Source organism: Mastomys coucha, unplaced genomic scaffold, assembly GCF_008632895.1.
Source record: "Mastomys coucha isolate ucsf_1 unplaced genomic scaffold, UCSF_Mcou_1 pScaffold6, whole genome shotgun sequence".
Lineage (NCBI taxonomy): Eukaryota > Metazoa > Chordata > Mammalia > Rodentia > Muridae > Mastomys > Mastomys coucha.
In genome coordinates, this window is record NW_022196912.1 from 12,087,613 (window position 1) to 12,098,540 (window position 10,928).

Below are 10,928 nucleotides of genomic sequence, written 5' to 3' on the forward strand. Positions count from 1 at the left end.
ATATATATGCACATTTTTCTTAAAAAAAAGAAAAAAAATCGAAAAAAAAAAGAAATGAGGGCTTTACTGTATAAGGATTTTAGGGCAGTTATGTAGGAGATAAGAATCCATTGGGGCTGGAGAGATGGCTCAGTGGTTAAGGGCACTGACTGCTCTTCCGAAGGTCCTGAGTTCAAATACCAGCAACTACATGGTGGCTCACAAACATCCATAATGAGATCTGGTGCCCTCTTCTGGTGTGTCTGAAGACAGCTACAGTGTACTTAAATATAATAAATAAATAAACCTTAAAAAAGAATCTATTATATGCAATAGTAATCATCATAGAAAAGGCAGTTATAAATTTGAGTGGGAGGAAGAAGACAGGAGGAGTTGGAGGTCAGAGAAGAATAGGTTGAGATGATGTAAATATGGTACTCATAAAAGATAATTTCCAAAAATAAATTTTAAAATTAATTAATTATAAATGACAATTTAAAGATTAAAGGACAAGAAAATTCATATTAATCAGTAAAGAATGTATTTCTTCAGGAGTTTCCTATGCAGATAGGGTTATGTATGGATAACTTCCTTTGTTGGGCCATGTGGTTGTTTAAATAGACTGCTTCTCCCATAGACTCATCTGTGTGAATACGTGGTCCAGAGGGAGTAGTATAGGAGGTATAGCCATGTTGGAGTAGGTGTGTCTTTGTTGGAGGAAGTGTGTCATATGGTCACTCTGCCAGTCTCCTGCTGTCTACAGATCAAGATGTAGAACTTTCAACTACTTCTCTGGTACCAAGACTGCCTGTGAACTGCCATGCTTCCCATCATGCTGATAATGGACTAAACCTCTGAAACTGTGAGCCAGCCCCATATTCAGCAAGCCAATAGCCAACATTAAATTAAATGGGGAGAAACTTAAACCAATTCCCCTAAAATCAAGGACAAGACAAGGCTGCCACTCTCTCCATAGCTATTTAATATAGTACTTGAAATTTTACCTAGAGCAGGAAGACAACTAAAGGAGATCAAGGAGATACAAATTGGAAAGTAAAAGTCAAAGTATCACTATTAACAAATGATATGATGGTATAAATAAGTAACCCCCAAATGTCTACCAGCTGATAAACACCTTCAGCAAAGTGGCAAGATTTAAAATATAACTCCAAAAATCAGTAGTCCTCCTATATATAAACATTAAATAAGTTGAAAAAGAAATTAGAGACCTGCCCCTACAGCCATTGCAAGTATGGCTGCTGTGTCACATGTACTGATCAGTAGGTGGCAGAAAGGAAAGAGGCTATGCCTATGCTCAGTGTTCTAATATATGAACATTAAAGGATTAGTAGCCAAATATACCTCTGAAAAGTGGTATATTTGACAGTCTGACACCAGATAACCATTGAAAGGACTGAGGAAGTAGAATAAACTCCATTTAGTTCTTAAGACTCCATTCTAAGTTATCTTGCACTTAGAGAGACATGGCCAATGAAGAGGCACAAAAATATCAGGACAGATTCCATGTTGTCCTCCAAACCCTATTTTAAAGTTGCTGTCCTTGGAGAAAGCTACTGTCTAGAAAACTGCTATCTGCTGTCCTCAAAGTGATACGGCAGTCACATATGAGCTCTGTGAAAGAGACCAACATTCCTTTACCCTCTCATGTAATGCCAAGGCTTAGAAACTCCTACTTGCAATTTTTTTCCCTTTATAAACCTCCTTCACTTGGAGCTGTTCCATCAAGAAGGTTTATAGCCTAAGCTCAAGGTTGAGTAAAGACTCTCCTGTGCTTGCATTGAAGTTGTAGTCCCTGATGGTCTCTTGGGGGTTTTGTGAACTGGGCATAACATCATCAGTCCAATGCCACAGGCACATAATGCATGAGCAGGGCATAGCACTCCTAAGACCACTCACTCCTGAGATGACCTCAGACAGAGTGCTTGGGTCACAAGAGGAACAAGTAAGTGGTAAACAAATGGGAGAGAAAGAGAAACAGAAGGATATGAGCACAATAAGAGAAACAGAACTAGAGACTCAAGGGTAGTGAGGAACAGCCTGATGTGAGTAGCTGGGTCTATGGAGAGGTCCTGTCTTATGCTGCCATGGGAGCCATGTTTGTGGCCCTGCAGCAGCAGGGGTCTTTTACCACAAGGCCAGGTGGATGTCCCTGGTCTGGATTTTCTCCCAGAGACACATTGATGTCTGAGGGATATGCAGAATTGGCCCCTCCCCTCACCTGGAGGCACAAGAACAGGAGAACTGACTCCACCCCTAGTTATCAGCAATATGGGGGAGGTGGCCCCAACTATTGCAGAAGTTGCAGGTAGGACACGTGAGGGTATGAGCATGGAAGAACTGGCCTAACCACTCATCTCCCTTGGAGCATCCTGGATGAAGGAGAGTAACATCCTTTCCCTCGCTCATCAGTATCTACAGCAGGTAGGACACCTAGGCCTAGGGTCATGATAGCAGGAGAGCAGTTCTTGCTCCTCACCAACTGGAGTACTTAGGAGAAACCTGCACCTCACCTGGACAGTATAGTAAAGCTGATCCTGGTGGTGGGGGCAAGAGACAAGCCTGCCTCATGGAAATGAGTATGAGAGAGCTAGCCCTACCACTTTTCTGCCATCTGGTGACATGAACAAGAGAATGCTGCCCATTCCAATGCTCAATGCCTTGCCACCTCTGGCAGGCAGGAGGGCTTGTCCCAAGTTTATCAGAACAAGAACACTGTCTCTGTTCTCCTCTGCTGAGGTGGTCAGCTGTGTATACTTCACCTAGGTAGCACAGTAGAGTTGGTCCTGGATATGAAAGATGCAGGTAAGCCCCTCCAGAGGGCATGAGTGCAGGAGAGTCAGGCCTGCCTCATGTCTGCTATACAGTGGAGCTGGTGAGGGAGAGATGCCATCCTCTCCTCCCTATCTACTCGAATCTATGTCAGGCAGAAGATATGGCCTCTGGGTCATGAGAATGGGAGAACTGGCCATGTCCCTCATCAGTTGTAATACTCGGGAGACTGCATCTCACCTAGTCAACAAGATAGGGATGGCCCTGATAGTAGTGGAGTTGCTGGAGGGCTGGATTTGAGGGCATGAGAGAGGGAGAGCTGTCAGACTGTTTAGCTCAGATATCTCTCAGACCCAGATCCAGGGATTTAAATTGTCCCACCCCAATGTCTATACCATTGATGAATGGCTGGAGTGCATGAAGTAGTTGGTGCTGAAGATCCAAAACTACAAGATCTTAAGACATGGAAACAACACAATATCTATGAGGACTTACTGTGTGGTTCCAGTACTGATAGAAGAAACCAGATGCACCATACCAGAGAAGTAAGTCATTGCAATGAACACTTGTAAGAAAAGAAGTATGGACAAAAGGGTATATTGTGGAACACACTGTGACATAGTACAGCTTTCAAAACAAGATTATTTTCCCTCTGTTGTGAGGGATATGAAGGGATGTGTGGGATTTGAGTGAATGGTGTGAACTTTGAGTGAATGGTATGAACTTTCCTAGGAAGCAATAAAAAAAAAGAAAGAAAAAGAAGAAATGGGCAAACAATAGCCACAAATATTCTAAAATGTCTTGCTGTAACTCTAATCAAGCTAGTGAAAGATCTGTGTGACAAGAATTTCAAATCTTCTAAGAAATAAATTAAAGAAGATACAGAAGATGAAACCATCTCCCATGCTCACAGATCTGCAGGGTTAACATAGTAAAAATGGCTATCCTATCAAAAGCAATCTATGGAATCAATGTAATTCCCATCAAAATTACAACACAATTCTTTACAGACCCAGAAAAACAATTCTTAACTTCATATAGAAAAGCCAAAATAAGTAAATAAATATATCAGGAGAGTTCTGTGCAATAAAAGAACTTCTGGAGGTATCACCATCCCTGATTTCAAGCTCTACTATTTTACCAATAGTTTAAGAAAACAAAACAAAAAAACTGTGACACTTCTGTGGTGTTAAAACAGACAGATTGATCAATAGAATCAGATAAAAGAATAAGAAATAAATCCACATGCCTTTGGAAACTTGATTTTTGAAAAAGAAGCAGCCAAAACTATACATTGGAAAAAAGGAAGCTTCATAAACCATTAAAAGATGCTGCTCTAACTGTATTTCTGCATGTAGAAGAATAAAAATAGATCCATATCTTTCACGCTGCCCCAAAATGAATTCCAAGTGGATCAAGTATCTCAACATAAAACCAGATACACTAAATTTGACAGAAGAAAATACCTAAGGCTGGTTGATATTCAAGTGAGAACTCTCCTGTTCCGAGGAGAAGGGTAGGGTGAGTAGATGGGGAGGAAGTGACAGAGAGGGATTGGGAGGAGAGAAGTAAGGAGAAGGTCTGGTAGGAATGTAAAGTAGATAAATAACAATAATAAACTAAGAAGAAGTTCTATATTTAGAATCTCTGAAATTCAGTCTAAGATAAATGCAAAATATAGTTGACATTTATTTTAGCATACATTTTTAGGGTTATAGAAGGCTTCTAGCTTTAGTTTTGTTACTTTTAATTTACACTGAATAGAAACATTATTCCTGTATAAAGGATATATAATTAAAAAGGGAAGGGACAATTCTATGTGTTACTTTTTAACTTGAAATATTCTTAATTATTTGTATTTTATCAAACATACTGATGGTTGAATTGGCAGATAACTTTGTAGTCATAGGTTCAACTTTTTGTACATTTGGAAAATTTAGACATTTTTCTAGGCATACACAAAGATGGTACAGAGCCATATTTCCTTCCAATTATTTAAACTTATGGTATTTGATTGTGTTGACTTCATTTCAAATGACTTTGATTGAAGGATAGTTACCCTGCAATCAGTGTCTTTTGAGAGGGATCTTTATGAACAAGTATCATACTCAACAAGTATCCTTAGCATTTTCTGCTAATCTATCTCATCGCTTCCAAGTGAGAGGGAGGGACTAGAAGAGGAGGGAGAGGAAGCTGCAATCAGGATAAATGTAAGTAAATATTTAAATTAATAAAAAATGCCATGTCATGGTGTTTCTTCACAGTATTAAGCCATTGACTAAGACACCTTGCTAGCTTCCTGTTCCAGTCTTTTGGAGTAAGAATATTAATTCTGTGCATTGTGCACTTTATATCTATTTATCTACTATCTATCTACCATTTATCTACCATCTGACTATCTATCTATTCTCTCTCTCTCTCTCTCTCTCTCTCTCTCTGTATGTGTTTGAAATTACAGTAGTCTACAGCTAATTTTGTATTGAATCTCAGAAGAGACTTTTTATTTTAGCATAATATTGTACTGTTAAGGCTTTGGGGAATTTTGACGCTGTATTGAATGCATTTTGCATGAGCCTGTTGGAACTAGAAGAATGTTACAGTTTAGAAGTAGAACCTACGTTGTTGTGTTTAAAAATCTCTGCTTTTGTGGTGATGCTTTCAAAGACTGCAGAACCTTTAGGGCTTGGACTTAGGTGACAAATACAGAGTCACAGGAGAAGACCTGGAAGATTAAAGGGTGGTCCATTTCTGGTAAGATTCTGTGCCTCCTAGTGTGCCATACAACAAATAGCTATCAATTAAACCAGTCACTAGAGACCAAGCCCTTTGCTATCCCTTCTTTGTCATGATAGACTCTGATTCCATAAGCCCTAAGACAAAATAAAGTCTTGTGTACCTATAGTTGTTTCTGTATGGTATCTGGTTACACTAACAAATAGTAGATGGCATATATGTTTTGGTCAGTAGTCTATTGCTGTGAAAAGACAACATGACTGAGCAAGTCTTATAAGAAAAAAAAACATTTAAGTAGGGCTTGCTTTTACAGTTTCAGAAGTTGAGTCTATTTTCATTGTAGCAGGGATCATAACACACAGGCAGGCATAGTGTTTGAGAAGTAGCTGAGAAATCCACATCCAGATCAGCAGGCAAAAGCAAGAGAGAGTGACTGGGCCTGTCTTGTGTTTTGAAACCTCAACACTCACCACATACTACTTCCAACAAGGCCACACCTCCTAATCCTTCTAAAGTAGTGCCTCTCCTGGATGACTCAAATATACAAGACAATGGGGCAATTGTTATTCAAATAACCACAATATACATACACAAAAAACTGGAAATGGGTTGAAGCAGACAGATCAAACCTTCACCATACTACTTAGAGGTCATATCTCTAGCCTTCTAATCAGACTGGGGTGCATACTCCCATATAAAAAACAAATAGCTCAAATACTTTTTGAAAGAATAAAGTACTGAATTATATTGTCTTATTCCCCAGAGCATTTAAATAGTTAAATTCAGTGGGCTTGCTTGAAGATCAAGTAGAGTATTAGAGAGAAAAATGATAGAAAGCCTGCATTTAAGGGAATTGAAAGACTGGGATATAGATGCATTGGAGAGGAGTTAACATTCAACCAGTTTTCTCTGTTGTGTGCATCTGTTTTCATTAGCCCATGGGGACATTTGATAATGGTGAGATAGGCAGGGAAGAAAGGTTCTGATCAACCCTCAGTTCTCAGAGTATCATTGGTTAGCCCCCTGTTCCTTCCTTCACATGTATAAACACCTGCTAAGAGAGAAGGTAGGACCTTAGGAGTGTTTCTTAGTTCCCAAACAGCTTTAGGTTCCTGCAGATGGATTTGCTTCCAACACTGGTTAGATGCATTGGTGGCCCACTGGGCTTACTTGCTGTACAAGTAAGTACTGATACTGATATTTCCCCATTCGACAATCAAAATTGTCAAGAGATTCATGGTCAGTTAGGCTCCTACAGTGGCATTCCTCTCTGAGTGAAATTATCACTGCTGAAGTAGACCTGTTCTAAAAGGTGACTCATCTCATCAATATTCGGACTGTGCTCAGAATAAGCTCTGCATTTGTCCTTGATTTTCTGGGAGAATTTCTTTCAAAATGGAAGTCAGCATGGCTACTCAGTGTGATTCCCTATCTTTCCTTATAAAAAGTATTGTATAACTTTCCATTAGATTAGTTCTAGGGGAACATAACTGCTCCTGTTGACATCATAGGGTTCCTTTTATCAAGCAAAGGCAAAAATAGAGCACGGCTGGCTTCCTTTTCACCTTCCTTTTTAAATCTGCACATAGAAAACTAAAAACTAAGCAGTGCACAAAGTAAAGTAACTATCATTTTGGTTCTTTTGTGGGGGGGAGGGACTTCGGTTCTTTATAGGACTTTTGTCTTAAAATTCATATGGCAATACTTGGTTTAAAATTAAGTCACAATTAGTGTCCTACAAAATGGTAACAGAAATGATACCTTAAAAAAGAACTATATATACTTACCATGATCAGGAAGGTGGTTTTCACAGGACAAGGCTCATCCATTGCACTTGGAGTGTGCTGACCCCTGCAATTTCCCCAAATGCAAGAACCTAGACTGCATAATTTGTGGTAGTGGGGGACTGCATCCATCCTCTCCCCTGAGGGGAAAAAAAAAGAAGTAAGAACTATAACAAATCAGTAAAGTATTCACAGTTGTACTTGAATGTAGGATCCCCAATTATTTTGATTTGACTTGTATTTAATAATTTAAGTAATTTCACTGATAGTAAAAGTAAAAGAAGAATTTTATCTGACCTTCAAATGTCTCTATAACAGTTTAACTTACAAATTTACTTGGTTGTTATTTTGTTTATATTTTCCTTTTTTCCACTTAATTTGATAACTCTTTGAAACTGACAGTGAATTCATTGCCTTTTATAAGGCACAGAATGATTTATTATGTAAAAAACTTTTGAATATATTAGAAGTATATAGTTTGCCTTCATTTTAATGGACTGAAAATTTTGGTTATAGTTTTAAAATATGTCATACTACAATTGTGCATTCTGCAAAAGTAGGAAGAAAATGCTAGTGGGGAAGGAAAAATCAAATTAAACAAACACATCTGAGCTGACAGATTTGAGTGTATTATTATTATTATTATTATTATTATTATTACTATTGTTACTGAAGCTCTAGCTATGTGTGTGTGTGTGTATCCAATGGTCTATCTGGTAGTTTATAGAATAGAAACCTGTATAAAGTTATTTAGAGGTCAAAATGTAAAGAAATAGCCTATTTTCTTACTTGATACAAAAAGTGTATAATTGAGTGAAGATTGACTACTTGTGGGTACCTATAAATAATGTAATAAAAACTTCAGAAAATGGGATATGTCAGGAAAAGCCTGGAGTAGTAAATGCTATGCTTTCTGATGTCAGAATAGACCAGTGAAATCATTTGAATAACTTTGATAAGTTTGATGTACAAATAAATGGTCAGTTTTTATATTCTCTATCTTAAAAAGAGATCTGAAGGCTTTCCTTTCATGTTGTCTTTCTTTCATTGACTCCAAAAAGATAGGAGATATTCAGGTCTGTTTCCTTGGACATTACCAAATGTATGTTGTAAGAGAGTGTAAAGGAAGACCTTATGGAATGTGCTCAAAGATTCTCACATTCAGTAGCAAACAATTTGTTTGAATATTACTTATCTTTCCTACCAGAATGTTACACTTTTTTGACTTTATTTATACCTATTATTAGTATTTTTGTGTGTGGATGATGGAGATTGGAGTGGGGTCGTGGCATGTGTGTGGAGATCATAGAAACACTATGTAGAGTCCTACTCCTTAAACCTTTATGTGGGATCTAGGAATTGAACTTTAATAGTCAGACATGCCATGAGGCAGTAAGTCACATTTACCCACTAAGCCCTTTTGCTAGACTCAGAATTCTATTGTTAAAATCTACAGAGCACTTCTTTATTGATTTATCTTCATTTTGCTATTTGAACTAATGTTAAGTACATATGTAATTTTTTTCTATATTGACATCATATGCCTAATCCTATGGATATTTTGCATTGTCAAAAGTTCCCTTTAAGCTGTGTCTATTAAGAATCAGGAAACAAGCTAGTATCTAATTAATGAGTGCAGAGTTTACCAGGGACTTTTAGACTGAGTTTCCAACAATGAAGCTTGAAACCATGTCTAGCACAACATGGTCCTTTGAGCACCTGAAGCAAAATAAACCATTTTGTTATCTAGTGTGTGAGTACATCCCACCAGGAAGATGTGGGATTCCTTTGAATTAATTATTTATCAGAATCTTTTGTGAAAGTACTGGTAAACATTTGGTTTACAGTAAGCTCATGTCACTGCATAAGAACTGTGACAAAGACAGAAGGCCAAAGGAAGAAAGGCAATTTACTTTGTGGAATACATGACAGAAATCCATCTAATTCTCCACATTAATCTGAGTACCTATGTCACATAATTCCACCACTTATCTTACAGATTTATAGATGAAAGTGTTTGGTAGTATTCAAAATTGCTCTACAAGTACTGCTGGTGTATCAAGTCAAAATAAGAAGCATTATTTTAAGAGGAAGAAATTGTGTAGAGCCTGTCTCTGTACTAGAAAAGGATGTTTTATGTACTTGATGTGCATTCAGTGATTTGAGTATATCTGTCTTTGTTCCTCAAGAATGGCATTGAACCTGCTATAAAAATTCTATGTTGAAGCCCAATAGCAATAAGAAGACTCTGAATGATGAGAAGAGAGAGACTGGATAGATGTTTGGGAAGTTGTGTAAGAGTTATACAATTCTAAGTTTAAAACATTGCCCTTCCTTTAATATGTGTTTCTTCTCTTAGTTGGATAAATTAGTTCTTTTGTCCATCACAATGTGAAAAAAGCTTAAGGAGAGAAAGCACAGCCTAAGTTTGTTGACAATGAAGTCTGAAAGGAATTATTGTATATGGACTATAACATTAAAAAAGGAACACTAAAGGAAATTAATGGTTTTATCTCTAAAGAATAAAATACTTAAATTCTATATTCCTATAGAATACTAAAGTAAAAAGTTGCTTGTTAGAAATGTACTGTAACTTCAACTATTTTTTGGAAAATTCAAAGTCATTTAAAATTAAAATTCAAGCTGCTTACTTTTGGTGTTTGATTAAGTTCCTCCCTTTGGAATCTGCTGCTAATCCCATCTTTCACAGTACTGGACCAGGGCTTCCACCTGCCTCAGTGACATTTCAATATATTAGTGGTTTTAATGGGCAAAAGGCCTTGGGAAATTTTAACCTTATATGAGTCCTTGTACAAATGCTGTTGTATATAACACAGTGTATTGCCAATGCAATGAGAACTCTTACACTGAAAACATCCCCAGCTGGCTTTACATGCACATACAGCCAGATTTCCTATGTTGGTATCCAGCTTTCTGTCATTGTGAACATTACCTGAGATTCTCAGTTACAGTGTAGAGATTCCACCCTAGGTTTGTAGTTTCAGAATGCTCAGTCCCTTGTTGTTTGAACCTGTGATGAGGCAGAAGACAATGGTAGAAACACTTAAGCAAGGAAACATGCTTGCTCCATGGCAACTGGAAAACAAGAAAAGGTACAGAAAGTGGGAAAGACTACAATATCTCTTCAGAGACATATACCCAATGACGTAATTTCCTGGCTTTAGATCAAATGTCCTAAAGGGTTCTTCATCTCACAGTGTCACCACCGGCCAAGAACCAAGTCTTCAACACATGGGACTTTGGGGGGATATTCAAGATCAAAATTATAGTGCAAGATCAGCATAATTATATTATGTTTAAAATGTTTCAATTTTTTTGAGACCTGATATGTCTAGCTTCTTACACCATAGTATTAAAAATGTATTTGAGAGAGACAAAAACTCAAACGATGCCAATCAATAGAACAATTACTGCTATTTTATAACTGAGTTTGTGAGAATTTCATACATGAACAATGTATCTATATCACTATCACTCTAATATCCCACTTGAACTCCTCACATGACCCACTTTCCAAATTCATATCTTTAATTATTGTTCTTTCATGTGCATTCAATCTACTCAGTTGACTTAGAATTGTTCGTATATATATATACATATATATATGTATATATGTATATA

At 37.3% G+C, this 10,928-nt stretch overlaps 1 non-coding gene and 1 pseudogene across 1 annotated transcript; both read left to right on the top strand.

Moving 5' to 3' along the window:
* The first annotated feature begins 1,207 nt into the window (after window positions 1–1,207).
* LOC116081342 lies at window positions 1,208–1,340 on the top strand. Its single transcript, XR_004114836.1, has one exon. It is a non-coding gene; the product is annotated as a small nucleolar RNA SNORA17 (small nucleolar RNA).
* A 5,937-nt stretch (window positions 1,341–7,277) lies between these two features.
* LOC116081381 lies at window positions 7,278–7,429 on the top strand (annotated as a pseudogene).
* Window positions 7,430–10,928: the final 3,499 nt, after the last annotated feature.